Raw genomic sequence first — 15407 nt, forward strand, 5'->3', positions numbered from 1 at the left:
CATGCGTGTACACGCACATTCCCATGCTTTTCTGCATTCTCCATTCTCATCAATTTTGATGTGTAGGGAACATGTGGACAACACATGGATTAAGGAAACACGTGAAGCACATGGATTATAGCCACATTCCAGGTATTCTTAAATGCAGATTCATTCTGAATGTGTAAACTTTTCCATAGAAGTATTCTGGGGGAAGATATGAGTTATTTCTGACCTATGAAGTACAAATATGGGCGTTCCAGAGTTCTGCAAAGGCCATGTTGCTGATAAAATTGTGTCCTAGTGGCATCTTTGAGAGTTTTCATGGTAAAAGCTCCAGGTTTTGCTCAGTGAGTTCTGAGCTCCAGCCTTTATAAAGGACCCTGGAGTTTGGGGATTTTCCGTAAACTTCTGGTATTGGATTGCTATTGCCCGGTATGACTATTTTTCCCCCCTGAGCTCTGTGTGGGGGAGGGACTAAGCAACTTAGGGAGTTTGTATGTGTGTGTGCATGTGTGTGTGTGTCTCCTTGCTGAGAAGTGGGCAGGAGGAAGGGAGATGATGTCTGGAGTGGAAAACAGGATCAGAAACATCCTGGAAACAAAAATCTTTCCTCTCCACTAAGTGCTGAATGAAGATGAACTGATTAGGGAAAAATTGGGAAAACAAACTCCTGTTTTGGGAGGCAAATATCAATACCTACAGTGGGTTAAGCCTGTTAGCGTCTCGTCCACGGCCTCCCCATCAGCCGGGTAGTAAGTTTCTTAGGGACAAAAGCTGGGTCTTCCTGCTTTTGTTGCTGTTGTTCTACCAAAGAGCATAGGGAGGGTCTTGCCCCTAGTGGGAGCCAGAAACATCTCTTCAATGAAATGTCATTCACCTCCAGCATTTATAGGACCTGGCCAGCAGCCTAGAAGGTACTCGAGTATTTCTGAAGATCTAATGGCTCAGATCAGTAGGGCTGCATCTGGAGCTGGGGTGGATCAGGTCCCCGAAACCTCAGCTACTCTGTGTTGGAGGAAGGGTGGGGACTTCTCCCTGCTCCTCATCACCCTAGACCTTTGAGGGTTGTTGCTGTTCAGTCGTTTACTTGTGCCTGACTCTTTGCCACCCCACAGTTGCCTTTCCTCCACTGTCTCTCAGAGTTTGCTCAGATTCATGTTCATTGAGTCAATGGTGCTATCCAACCATCTCGTCCCCTGTTGTCGGCTTCTCCTCCTGCCCTCAATCTGTCCCAGCCTTAGGGTCATTTCCAATGAGTCGGCTCTTCTCATCAGGGCATCTCAGCTCTTTGAGTAAGGTTATGTCTTTAGCAGTCCGTTCATGCACCAGATGTCCAGGGCCTGGATGCACCCATTAAGATAGGTTAAAAATGTCAGTGAAACTTCTGCAGGAGTGGTCCCCAACCTTTTTGGCACCAGGGTAGGGACTGCTTTTGTGGAAGACAATTTTTTCCACCAACTGGGGGTTGTAGGGGATGGTTTAGGAAGATTCAAGCATGTTACACTTCTTGTGCATTCTATTTCTGTTATTCTTGTATCAGCTCCAACTCAGATCATCAGGCAGTAGATCCCAGAGGTTAGGGACCCCTGGACTACAAGCATGTTGCCTTAACCTCAAGACTATTCTGTTTATTTCCTAATGTTGAAAGCCCAGTCCACTGAAGTTCAGGTGGACCATTTGGTCTCTCAATTAAAGCTCATTAAACTACCAATTAATCACAGCTACTTGTAATTACCTAGCCTGGGAAAGTATTCCGGGAAGCCCTTCTGGAACGGCTATCGAGAAGGGTGAGGAAATTGCACCCTCTCTGAGTACATACACCCTGTTCCCAAATAAACAGCACAGGTGCCTGGAAAGAAAGAGTGAGGCCAGATTGGACTCCACCCAGGCTCCACCCTACCTGGCTGAGGGATCTCAGGGAAAGCATTTGCCTTTTCTGTGCCTCAGTTGCCTGATCTGTAAAATGGGCTGAAAGAATTGGAAGTTCCTAGAAATGCACCTGATGCAGGTAAGTGCCCACTCTTGGCGTCTCTGTTATTTTTAGGGAGTGGAACCGTGGGTTCAGAGCATCGGGCCTCACCCCAAGATGTGGAAGGGGGTACTCCTGCATGAACCTTGGTGAAGACCAGAAATGTGGGGAGAGGGGGTCAAGGAGGAGGGGGAGTGTCGTGTCTGAAAGGGGATCACATTCAGGAGGAGAAGGGGAGTCGGGTCAGGAGGATAGCTGCAGAACCCATGCCATTTGAATGTTGCCTTTTTTTAAGAGATTTTTTTTTTTAATGTGGACCATTTTTACAGTCTTTATTAAATTTGTTACAATACTGCTTCTGTTGTTTATGTGTTGGTTTTTTGGCCGCAAGGCATGTGGGGTCTTATTTCCCTAGCCAGGGATCAAACCCACACTCCTGCATTGGGAGGCAAAGTATTTAACCATTGGACCACCAGGGAAGTCCCTGAACATTGTCTTCTGGAGTCAGTGGTGGCCCATCTGAGTGGGCACAGAGAATTCTTTTGAAGGGCAGTGGGGACAAGGTGGAGAGGTGTGCAGAGCCTGCTGGTGGTGGGCCTTGGGTGCCAGGATATAAACTTTGGCCACTTTGGCCCTTGTGTTTCAGACTATGAGTAGGGCTCTGATAGGTGGGACCTGGGTTGTGCTGAGAACATGAATCCAGGTGTGGGGTGCAGGGGGGCCCCTGAGAGACAGAGGAGGGGTTTGGCAGCCCCCTCTCTCATGGATGGGATCAAGCAGCTCCAAGTGGGAGCCAGAGGCTCGGGCTGGGACCCCATCTCCCCTAATCCCCCTGAGTCCAGGGATGACCAGTGGGTCTCCTCCCCTCCTGGATGCTTCAGGAGATCCCTGCAGGGTCCCCAGGGCATGTGGCAGAGGCAGTGGGTGCATTAGGAAGAGATCCTGCATCTGAAACATACACAAGCGTGAAGGAAGGGTTCTTCGGTATTGCTGGGAGCTCACATCTGTGGATGTCGTTAGGAGGAGGATCTGGAGGAGAAGAGGGAGGAGGTGGGAGACTCCAGGCCTGGCTTTGACTGGTCCAGACTCTGATGACGGGAACTCTGACAGACTGGATGTCTGTGGGCCAGCCCGGCCCGGGTCTATGGCTCCGTCACTTGAGAAGAGAGACAGCCTGTGAACTGTTAGCAGTGAGTGTTCAGTGGAGAGTGTGGTATTTCGAAAGGGCTTGGCACGTTTTCTGAATGTTTCTGGCTGGCTGCCCAGCTCTGAGTTTCCTGTTCATAGCTCCCTCCATGTGTCACAGCTGAGGATTAAAGCCCTAACAGGCGTCATTGGAGCCCACTTTCTCCTTTCGCCCGGCCTCTGCACAGCTGGGTCTTCTGACAAGCTGTGAGGCCTCGCCCTCCTGTGTGCTGAGCAGCCCTGGAGCTCTCTAGAAAAAGAAAACCGCCATCAGCAACCCCATTCAGGGCTGATTTTCGAGATGCACTCTTGTTTTTAATAACCACCGTCAGTTCAGCGGGCTTCACAGGTGGGAAAAGAAACGCCGCGGGCTGAGCCTGAATTACCGCCTCTGGTGGAGCCCGCGGTTCCCGCAACCTCCAGTCACGAGGAAAGGAGTGGGTAAGATGATGGATTTGCACTTTAGCTTTTGTTTCTGCATTTCTCCCCCGCTCCTTTTTCCTTTGTTTACTTATACGCTGAAGTATTTAGGAAGGAGGAATGGAGTCTGATAAAACTGACAGCATTGTGCTGTTTTTTAAAACAAGATTTGAAGGATTTCTTAGTGTTATGCGGCTCTGTAGGCATATTTAAAACCCTGAGTTTGCCTGTGAGCCCTACTAATAGATCACCTGTGATTGTTGCTGCTGTTATAGTCGCTCAGATGCGTCCGACTCTTTGCAACCCCGCAGATTGTAGCCCGCCAGGCTCCTCTGTCCATGGGTTTCCCAGGCAAGAATACAGGAATGGGTTCCTATTTCCTTCTCCAGGGAATCTTGCTGATCTGGGGATCAAGGCTGCATCTCCTGTATTAGCAGGCATGTTCTTTACCACTGAGCCGCTTGGGAAGCCCCATCTATGATTACATATGTTTTATTCTATGGAAGATTAACTAAGAAATATGTGGGAGATATATGACTATATACTTCCTCTTAGCCAGCAAAGGCTTCTCTGGTGGCTTAGATGGTAAAGAGTCTGCTTGTAATGCAGGAGACCTGGGTTCCATCCCTGGGTTGGGAAGATCTCCTGGAGAAGGAAACGGCAACCCACTCCAGGATTTTAGCCTGGGGAATTCCATGCACAGAGGAGCCTGGTGGGCTACAGTCCATGGGGTCGCAAAGAGTCGAACATAACTAAGTGACTAACACACACAGTCATATACATCGTGAGGTTTAAGTGAAGGATATTGTAATGTCCTTTTTTTTTTTAAAAAACTGTTTTTTAGATTTGTTACAATATTGATTCTGTTTAATGCTTTGGTTTTTCACCTGGAAAGCATGCAGGATCGTAGCTCCCTGACCAGGGATCGAACACACACCTCCTGCATGGGAAGGTGAAATCTTAACCACTCAACCACAAGAGAAGTCCCTGTAAAGTCCTTTTAGAATGCTGTAGCTGATAGCAGAATTAAGACTTACTTTATGACTTTCCTTTATGCTTCTACGACTCTAGCGTGGCATCATCTCAGCCCTTGTTTGGCTGAGGGCATTGCATTACTATAAAATGACATGACTGATTGCATTTAAGATTATAATATATTGTATTATCAAGGCTTGTGCATGCTTCCTTCCACAAAGACTTACAATGGAATCTTGAAAACTTGCGTGTGGTTTTTGTTGTTGTTGCTGTTTATTGGTTTTTATTTTTATTGGGCTCTGGAAACTGAGTCCGTTTGCTGGGCCCAGGGAATCACTCAGATACTAGGACTGGCCATCACCCCCAGGGCAGAGGCCTGCGTAGGTCAGGGAGTCCTGGTCAGACAGCACTGTATTGAGCATGCTTTTTCAGAGGCGTTGCAAATATTACACCTGAAGTTGTAAGGAGACTGTAGGCTCTCAGGGGATGGTCCATATTGTCTTATTGAGTGAGATGAGTGAGAGTTGCTCAGTTGTGTCTGATTGTTTGCGATCCCGTGGACTGTGGATCCATGGAATTCTCTAGGCCAGAATACTGGAGTGGGTAGCCTTTCCCTTCTCCAGATCTTCCCAACCCAGGGATTGAACCCAGGTCTCCTGCATTACAGGTGGATTCTTTACCAGGTGAGCCACAAGGGAAGCCCGAGAATACTGGAGTGGGTAGCGTATCCCTTCTCCAGGGGATCTTCCCAACCCAGGAATTGAACTGGGGTCTTCTGCATTGCAGGTGGATTCTTTACCAACTGAGCTATCAGGGAAGCCTTACTGGACACCCTTGACCTCCATATACTCTCTAATAGTGTTGTTGGGTCAGTCAGAATTCAGGAAGTTTAAGGAAAGAAGAAAACAAAATGAGGTCAACCTTTCAATTCAATTTAAATCTCCCTCTTGCTCTTTTGCCAAATGTGAGTTTCCACGGTGGCTGTGAGCATATGAAGGGCTAGATGGTGGAAAGGACAGTTCACAAGGTGCAGTGAGTGACTGGTGGTCTGGTGAATCACTGCGTCCCCCTACAGGTGCCTGGGGGCCACCCTGTGTGTGCTGGGGGCGGGGGAAGTCTGTGTTCCCCTGGAGGTGGGCGGGTTGCTGTGAAAAGAGGAGATGTGCTGTTTGGAAGGACTGGGGACATTTCTTGACATTTCTGAATTTGATCTTCCTGATCGCAGTGATGAATTTTCTTCATTTGAAAATGTACTTTTTTAGAGTTTCTTCAATATTTGCTCTAATTTACTTTATATTATGATACTTTTAATACTTTTCACATTTTTTAAACCTAAATGTTAGATATTAGTACATTTTATTTTTTTATTAAAAAATTTTTTTATTAGTGTATAGCTGATTGACAATGTTGTATTAATTTCAGGTGTACAGTGAAGTGAATCAATTGTATATAAAGCTGCTCTTTTTCAGATTTTTTTTTCTCATATAGGTCATTACAGAGTATTGAGTAGAGTTCTCAGTGCTATACAGTAGGTCCTTGGTGGTTATTTTACATATTGTAGTATGTATATGTTAATCCCAGATTCCCAATTCATCCTTCCCCTCTTTTCCCTTTGGTAACCATAAGTTTGTTTTCTATGTAAGTGAGTCTGTTTTGTTCCATGAATAAGTTCACTTGTATAATTTTTATGTTCCACATCAGCGATATCAAACGGTATTTGTCTTTCTCTGACTTCACTTAGTATGATCTCTAGATCCATCCACTTGGCCACAAATGGCATTATTTCATTCTTTTTATGGCTAAGTAGAATTCTATTCTGTGTGTACCCATATATATGCCACATCTTCTTTATCTATTCATCTGTTGACAAGCTGTGAGGAATTTTAAAAGAAGCCTATGGAGTGTCTCTACTCAACAGTTTTTATTTTTTATTATTCTTTATTATTCAGCTTTTATTCTTTAACACACAAACCTTTTGGGGCACTGTTAAGTTGCTGAGGAATGAAACTCTCAGGCAAGATCATGGAGTGGCTAAGATCCACTTCTTAAGTATCGTCTTTAAAAACATATACAGACAACACATGCTCATGGTCAAAAGGACAATTGAAAAAGAATATATAGAGATGAATTAAAAAGGTAGAACATAAGAACCTAACATTGTGAGATAAATACTGTTAGTGTTTGGGTGGGTGTGGTTTTCTCAAAACACATTTACATTTTGGAAAAAGCATGCTTGGACTGTCCATGCTGTTTTAGCACCTGCTCTTGCCTTTCAGCAGTATGTTGTGAGGGGATCGGCCCTGGGATTTCTTTGGAGGGAATGATGCTAAAGCTGAAACTCCAGTACTTTGGCCACCTCATGCGAAGAGTTGTCTCATTGGAAAAGACTCTGATGCTGAGAGGGATTGGGGGCAGGAGGAGAAGGGGACGACAGAGGATGAGATGGCTGGATGGCATCACTGACTCGATGGACATAAGTCTGGGTGAACTCCGGGAGTTGGTGATGGACAGGGAGGCCTGGTGTGCTGCGGTTCATTGGGTCGCAAAGAGTTGGCACGACTGAGCGACTGATCTGATCTGATCTGTCCTGCTAATGAACTTCTTCCTAAAAAAGCTTTTTAATCACATGACATAGATGAGTTATTAAATCATGTTGGTATATTTGATTTTTTTTCTTTTCTATTATTAACATCCCCCAAACTAACACACTTGTAGGGGATCCTATGCATCTCTCTCTTCCTTATTCTTTCCTTGGAATAATTCCCAGAGGTCAAGGGCATCAGCATATTTAAAGCTCTCCATTCTGTTACTCAATTAATCTAGGAAAGTGCTAGTCATGTACACTCCCTCCAGCACTGTATGAACACTTTTTTCTCACACTTTCACCAGCATTGGGTTTTTCACCTTTTTTTTTTTTTTTTTTAAGTATTCTAATCTGATAACTGGAAAGGAGTCTTCTGTTGTTTTAATTTGCTTTAAGGACAACTTTTTTGTGAAACCTCTGGCTTCCTATTCTGCCCCTTTGGGTTCAGCGTCATATCTTTTTTTGGTTAGTCATCATCAAAGCAATCCTCACTCAGAGTAGCTTTTGCCAACCTAATTTCTGTGGTCTTTGACCTCATTTGATATCTCTTAGTAAGCTCACTGAGTGTGTGGGGGAGTTGAATGCTTTTGCTGACTTTTTACCATTTGAACAACCCAGAGCAAACTCAATCTTTTATCTCCTTTTTATCTATTAAATTTAGAGATAAGGACTGGCTGTCTACCCCACCACGTGATTGAACTGGGGACATAAAGGGAAAGGCTAGAGGAATGTTCTTTAAATAGAAAAAAAGTAAAAATACCAAATGGTATTATTACTGTTGTTATTAATATGAAGTTTATATATAGCCTCACCTTAGAAAGTGTCTAGTTTTCAGAGAGCTGCGTGCTGAAATTTTGATGATGTTGTCGAAAGAGTTCTAAACTTAACAGTTCTAAACTTCAACATATTTCTTTGTTCTTAGATTCAGTAGCACAGGGACATAAAAGATGGATTTATTTTATTGCTTGCTTATTTGTGTATGGGGTTGCATGCTAGTCTTCTCACATTGCATGGTCACCATCCACTTGCTCTGCTCTGAACCCCAGTCAGAACTTTTCAAAGGCAGAGCCTGGTTTTATGTGTTCCTTTCTTTCCAGGTCCTGGTTTGGGGTCTGACACCCTTTGAGGTGGGGCATAAACATTTTTTGAATGAATCAGCGGAAGCAAGCTAGGAACAGTTTAACCCAACTCTCCAGGGAAATGAATATCGCCCAAGAGGAATTACGGAAGATTCAAAAGCGGAGCTTTTTTCCTGGGGCGCATTGACTGTTTTCTTTGTTTAGTTTAGTGTGGGTTGGTTTCTATTTCTACTGAGTACAACTTTAAAGCTCTGAATGGGTGTGAAGTGGACGCATTCCAACCAGGGGTAGAACCAGGAGAATGGAGATGGTGGCTTTAGTGAGTGCAAGTCCCATGGACTTGCCACAAGTACGGAAGGCTTGAGAGGGTACAGGATTTCACTCTGACCTCGGTGGTCGGCTGTTAAAATCAGGATCAAGTACACGTTCAACAACAGTTTGACGCTTATAGTGGATAAGTAATAATCATGGCAAATAACCATTAGAGCACTTCCTTAATGTGGGACCCCCGGTTCTGAGTGCCCTGTGTATGAGGGAGTCCTTATTATCACCTTACTTTGCAGATTAAGAAATGGAAGCACAGAGATGTGATTTGCCTGAAGTCACATCAGTTAGTGCACGCCTGAGGTTCACGACAGCCTCACTCTAGAGTTCACAGGCTGCTGGACTTGAGGGATGATGAATAAAAACACACGGTTCATGTGCTTTTGAACGAATAGCACACAATTTAAAAGGCTTTAAAAAGGTTATTCAGCCAAGTCTTTCTCATCAATAGGTGACTGTTACTAGTCTCTTCCACCTCTTTCTCACTGGATCTGTTCTCTCTTTGGAGAACCAGTGGGGGATTGATATGTATGTAGATGTATTAATATATAGGTATTGATATAGCTGTTTCAGTCTTCTGTTGGTTATATACCTGTCTGTCTATATCTATCTAGGAAAAGTCTTTTTTTTTTTAACTTTTTATTTTATATTTGAATATAGGTGATTAATGGGCTTCCCCGGTGGCTCAGTGGTAAGGAATCCTCCTGACAATGCAGGAGATGTGGGTTCCTTCTCTGGGTTGGGAAGATCCCCTGGAGAAGGAAATGGCAACCCACTCCAGCATCTTCGCCTAGGAAAACCCATGGAGCTTGGTGGCGTACAGTCCATGGAGTCGCAAAAGAGTTGGACATGACTTGACTGAATAACTAATAGCTGACTAACTATTTTGCGATAGTTTCAAGTGAACAGCCAAGGGACTCAGCCATACATATATATGTATCCATTCTCCCCCAAACTTCCCTCCCATCCAGTCTGCCACGTAACACTGAGCAAAGTTCCCTGTGCAGTACAGTAGGTCCTTGTTGGTTATCGATTTTAAATACAGCAGTGTGTACACATCCATCTCAAGCTCTCTAACTATCCCTTTCCCCCAGCCAGGAAGATTCTTATAATAAGGTATGGATTAGCTCATGCCATTATGGAGGCTTGAGAAGTCCTGGGAGCTGCCCTCTATAAGCTGTAGACCCAGGAAAGCAGATGGTATAGTTAGAAGGCCAGAGAGCAATGGTGTAGACTCCTGTCCAGTCCGAAGGCTTAAGAATCAGAATTGCCAAGTGCAGGAGAAGATGGACGTCCTTGATCAAGTTTTCAGGCAGAGTTAATTCAATCTTCCTTTGCCTTTTTGCTCTATTTAGGTCCCCAAGGGATTGGAGGAAGCCCACCCACACTGGAAAGGGGGCTATTTGCTTTACTCTGTTCACCAATTCAGGTGCTAATCTCTTTCAGAAACACCCTCACAGACACACCAGCTATCTGGGCATCCCATGGCCCGTTTCAGTTGACACAGAAAGCGAACCATCACACACTAAGCACATACACTCTTCTGTGTGTGGGTGCATGCTAAGTTGCTTCAATCATGTCTGACTCTTTTCAATCCTATGGACTATATAGCCCACCAGGCTCATTTGTCTATGAGATTCTCCGGGAAAGAATATCGGAGTGGGTTGCCATGCCCTCCTCCAGGGGATCATCCTGACCCAGGTCTCTTGCATTGGCAGGCGGATTCTTTTCCACTGAGCCACCAGGGAAGCCCACGCTCTTCTGTACTTGGTTCTAAATCTGCATCAAAAAAAGCTTCCTTTTAACCTTTTGCTGACTCAACTTGTTTGCAGTCTTTTGCTATTACAACCAATGTTGCAATGAATAAGAAATAGCCCTGCCTGTGACATTTTGCAGAAGTGCTAGCAAGAGTATTTGTTGGCTGAATTCCTAGAAGTGGAACTGCCAGGTCAAAGGCTGAGTGGGTTTGTGATTTGATGTATATTTCAAGATGTCTCACCTGTTACAACAGGTTGTAACAATTAACACCCCTGCCAGGAATGTTTGAGAGAGTATTTCCTCATGTGCCTACCAAAATAGGTTTACTAGCAAACTGGGGGGTGTTTTTGTTGTTCTTTGTTTTTTTTTTTTTTTAGCTTTGGTGATCTTACGGGGGAAGCAGTTAACTCAGTGTTTTTAAAATTTTCATATCTTATATAACTGAGGATTTTTAGAGTTTTTTTTTTAAGTTTTTTTTTAAATGTGGACCATTTTTAAAGTCTTTATTGAATTTGTTACAATGTTGCTTCTGTTTTACCTTTTGAGTTTTTGGCCACAAGGCATATGGGATCTTAACTCCCTGGCCAGGCATCAAACTCATACATACACCCTGCCTTGGAAGGTGACGTCTTAACCACTAGACTGCCAGGAAAGTCCCTAGACTTGATTTTTTGAGAGCACTTTTAAGTTCACAGCAAAACTGAGGGGAAGGTAAAGAGATTTCCCATATAACCCTTGCCCCACACGTGTATAACCTGCTCCGTTGTGCATATGCCCCCTTCCCAGAGTGGTTCATTCCTTACAGCTGATGAACCTACACTAACACGTCATTATCACCCAAAGTCCATATAGTCTGCTTTAAGATTCACTCTTAGTGTTGTATATTCTATGTGTTTAGACAAATGTAGGATGACATGTACCTATCATTATAGTATCACATGGGGCATTTCACTGTGCTTTACCTGTTCATCTCTCCTTCCAACCCCTGGCAACCACTTAACTTGTTACTGCCTCCTTAGTTTTGGGCTTCCATGGTTGCTCAGAAGGTAAAGAACCTGCCTGCAATGCAGGAGACCCGGGTTTGATTCCTGGGTCGGGCAGATCTCCTGGAGAAGGCCGTGGCAACCCACTCCAGTTTTCTTGTCTGGTGAATTTCAAGAGGAGAGGAGACTGATGAGTCAAAGCTCATGAGTCACAAAGAGTCAGACATGACTGAGTGACCAACACTGTTTTCACACTTTTGCCTCTTCAGAATGTAAATGTTATGTAGCCTTTTCAGATTGACTTCTTTTACTTAGGATTTTGCACTGAAGATTTCCTCATGTCTCTTCATAGCTTGAGAGCTCATTTCTCTTCAGCACTGAATAGCATTCCATCGTCTAAATGGACCACACTTAATTTATCCATTCACCCCCTGAATGGTATCTTGGCTGCTATCAAGTTTTGACAATTATTAATAAAGCATCTATTAAATGTCCATGTGCAGGTGTTTGTGTGGATGCAAGTTTTCAGCCCCTTTGGGTAAACATCAAGGAGAGTGACTGTAGGATCCTACAGTAAGACTGTGTTTAGTTTTATAAGAAACTGTCAGACTGTCTTCCAAAGTGGTGGCACCTTTTTGCCTTCTCACCAGCTGTGATTGAGAATTTCTGTTGCTTCACATCCCTGACGGGATCTGCTGTCAGGGTTGTGGATTTTGGTCGCTCTGTTGTTTAGCTGATAGGTCGCGTCTGACCCTTTTGTGACTCCATGGACTGTAGCCCACCAGGCTCCTCTGTCCATGGGATTTCCCAGGCAAGAATGCTGGAGCAAGTTGCCACTGGTCATTCTAATATGTGTGCAGTGGCATTGAGATCGTTTTAAAACCAGCTGTGATCACAGCAGTTGTTTTTTAAGCCTTGTGGGTGTCCACCCATGGGGCACCACGGTAGGGCAGAGCAATCTGGTTGCAGCCTTCGAGGATCACATGGAGGGGCCGGGCAGTAGCCTGAGTTGAGGGTGTAATAAACATTGTGAAAGACACAGATGGCTGCTGAGACCGTGGCGAAGGGCTGGGTGCGAGTCACCTGGTGATGGGGAGTCCTTGTGAGCAGGGGTGAGGTCTGAGGCAGAGGGGCAGAGGGATTTGAGCCCCTTGGAGGGGAGAGGAAGCTCAGTATGTGGGGGCTGAGTGAGTGGGAGGGAGCTTAGAGATGGAGGCAGGGGCCAGATCACAGTGGTGTAGACAGTGGTAGGGCCATGATGCAGAGCCTGGATTTCATTCTGAACTTGCCAGTCACAGGTTGAGGAGATGGTGCCTGCGTGTGCACAGCCTTACCTCCCAGACCACAAGTGTTTACCTGTGTGACATTAGGCAGACCCAGTCCCTCTGTGCAAGCGCTGGGGGATGTTGTATTTATGAGAGACAATGGCAGGCTGGCACCCAGGACACGGCACTCTCTCACCCAGCCCTGAATTCCTGGGCGTGTGACAAGCAACAGGTGCTCTGCCTGAACCTGGAGGCACAGACATTCCACAGAAGCACCCTCTACCCTCCCTGGAACGGAACTCGTGCACCAGGGACTTGCTTGGCATCTCAGCTTTTACTAAATTAACCAAGGGTTTTAAGAAATGGTTCTTGAACATTCAGTCCAGGCTGAGCCTTGTGCTCAGTGCTTCTAGGGATAGGAGGAGGAGGACGGGAAAACCCAGAGAGGAAGATGGTGAGCAGTTGCTTCCAGTGCAGCTTCAAGACAGAAACAAATGTCAACGCCAGAAGGAAGGCAGGAGGGGGTGGGGAAGGGGCCCAGCTGCTCTGGCTCCAGATGAGCAACATGGCTCTCTGGGTCCTCCCTAGGGCACACTGGTCATTTGTGGCCAGAGCAGAGTGGAAATTTGTGTGTGTTTGTGTATATGTGTGTGTGTAGGTGATGAGTCTGGAATGAAGGCTTTAGGAACTGCTAATCAAGAAGATGTGTTCAGGGATGCAGGTTTCCATGGAGATAGGACTACCTGGGCAGGAAGTCAGACAGCTGGGAGATCAGTTAACATCTCAGGGAGCTTTGCCTCCTGGTCCAGGGAGGGGAGGGCAGGGTTTGTTACTGAGGAGAAGGGACTCTGCAGGTGAATTCCAGGTGCTTGACCCAAACAGAGTGGCCCAAACGAACACAACATGGGGCAGAGGCTGGGACTGTCTAGTAATAAAGCGTTAAATAGTCACTCAATTGTATCTGACTCTTTGCAACCCATGGACTGTAGCCTGTCAGGCTCCTCTGTCCATGGAATTCTCCAGGCAAGAATACTGGAGTGGGTTGCCATTTCCTTCTCCAGGGGATCTTTCTGACCCAGGGATAGAACTCAGGTCTCCCACATTGTAGGCAGATTCTTTACCATCTGAGCCACCAGGTAAAAGATGGTGGCAGTCAAAAGGACAAGTACAAAGGACAAGTCCAGAAACATATTTATAAAGCTGGAACTGCATCTGTACTAATTATAATTGAAATCACTATTTTAGGATTCATAGACTTTTAGGCTTTTTTTGATAGCTGTGTCCAATCTGTCTATGACAATGATATGGCCAGCTTTTTTTTTTTTCCTTTCAGATTGCCTTTATTATTTTTTTAAATTTTTATTTATTATTATTATTATTATTTTTATCACTTCACTGCTTTATTTATTTTTTTTTACTTTACAATATTGTATTGGTTCTGCCACACATCAACATGAATCCACCACGGGCGTACGCATATTCCCCATCCTGAACACCCCATCTCACCTCCCTCCCCGTACCATCCCTCTGGGTCATCCCAGTGCACCAGCCCCAAGCATCCTGTGTTGAACCTGGACTGGTGATTCGTTTCTTATATGATATTATACATGTTTCAGTGCCATTCCCCCAAATCGTCCCACCCTCTCCCTCTCCCACAGAGTCCAAAAGACTGTTCTATACATCTGTGTCTCTTTTGCTGTCTTGCATACAGGGTTGTCGTTACCATCTTGCTAAATTCCATATATATGCGTTAGTATACTGTATTGGTGTTTTTCTTTCTGGCTTACTTCACTCTGTATAATAGGCTCCAGTTTCATCCACCTCATTAGAACTGATTCAAATGTATTCTTTTTAATGGCTGAGTAATACTCCATTGTGTATATGTACCACAGCTTTCTTATCCATTCATCTGCTGATGGACCTCTAGGTTGCTTCCATGTCCTGGCTATTATAAACAGTGCTGCGATGAACATTGGGGTACACGTGTCTCTTTCCCTTCTGGTTTCCTCAGTGTGTATGCCCAGCAGTGGGATTGCTGGGTCATAAGGCAGTTCTATTTCCAGTTTTTTAAGGACTCTCCACACTGTTCTCCATAGTGGCTGTACTAGTTTGCATTCCTACCAACAGTGTAAGAGGGTTCCCTTTTCTCCACACCCTCTCCAGCATTTATTGCTTGTAGACTTTTGGATCGCAGCCATTCTGACTGGTGTGAAATGGTCCCTCATTGTGGTTTTGATTTGCATTTCTCTGATAATGAGTGATGTTGAGCATCTTTTCATGTGTTTGTTAGCCATCTGTATGTCTTCTTTGGAGAAATGTCTATTTAGTTCTTTGGCACATTTTGTGATGGGTCATTTATTTTTCTGGAATTGAGCTGCAGGAGTTGCTTGTATATTTTTGAGATTAGTTGTTTGTCAGTTGCTTCTTGCTATTATTTTCTCCCATTCCGAAGGCTGTCTTTTCACTCCGTCAGTTATGCCAACAACATATTCCAATGTGGTCACAGAGCCAACACATTCCACAACCATGAATATGACCCCAAAGGTTGTTGTGGTTTCCCTCATTTCATTCCTGGACTTAGTGAGAGGGCAGACTTGACCGGAAATCTGGGACAACTTTTCTCAGACCTTTTATTACCTGGCTCTCACTCGCTTGCCCTTTGATCTCTTTGCTCTGGGCTGATTTTTTGTCATCCTGTCCTGGAGGGGCCAACAGAGCCTCCAGCTCCTGAATGAGCCAGGATCAGCCATCATCCTGCCCCTCCTGGCAACATCTGGGTGCTTTACAGACATCTCCTGTGCTCTGTACACAGGATTTACTATTTTCAATGTGTCCAAAGGGAGATGGGGCTCAGGACTGGCAGGGACAGGCGCTGCCGCCTCC

General features: G+C 45.0%; 1 protein-coding gene and 1 non-coding gene across 4 annotated transcripts in view; one reads left to right on the plus strand and one right to left on the minus strand.

The window, feature by feature from the left end:
• The first annotated feature begins 498 nt into the window (after nt 1–498).
• IL1R1 (interleukin 1 receptor type 1) overlaps nt 499–15407 on the plus strand; it is a 91001-nt gene continuing 76092 nt past the window's right edge. The window contains exons 1-2 of one of the 3 annotated variants that reach the window (XM_055539512.1): nt 499–896; nt 1823–1990. The gene's annotated coding sequence lies outside the window, so the exon portion shown is untranslated. Of the gene's footprint in view, nt 897–1761; nt 1991–2196; nt 3578–15407 lie in introns of those variants that run through there. The other 2 variants (XM_055539510.1, XM_055539511.1) reach the window with 2 other exon arrangements.
• Nucleotides 4863–4947, minus strand: LOC129623929 (small nucleolar RNA SNORD86). Its single transcript, XR_008700678.1, has one exon. It is a non-coding gene; the product is annotated as a small nucleolar RNA SNORD86 (small nucleolar RNA).

The sequence above is a fragment of the Bubalus kerabau genome, chromosome 11 (assembly GCF_029407905.1).
Source record: "Bubalus kerabau isolate K-KA32 ecotype Philippines breed swamp buffalo chromosome 11, PCC_UOA_SB_1v2, whole genome shotgun sequence".
Classification (NCBI taxonomy): Eukaryota; Metazoa; Chordata; class Mammalia; order Artiodactyla; family Bovidae; genus Bubalus; species Bubalus kerabau.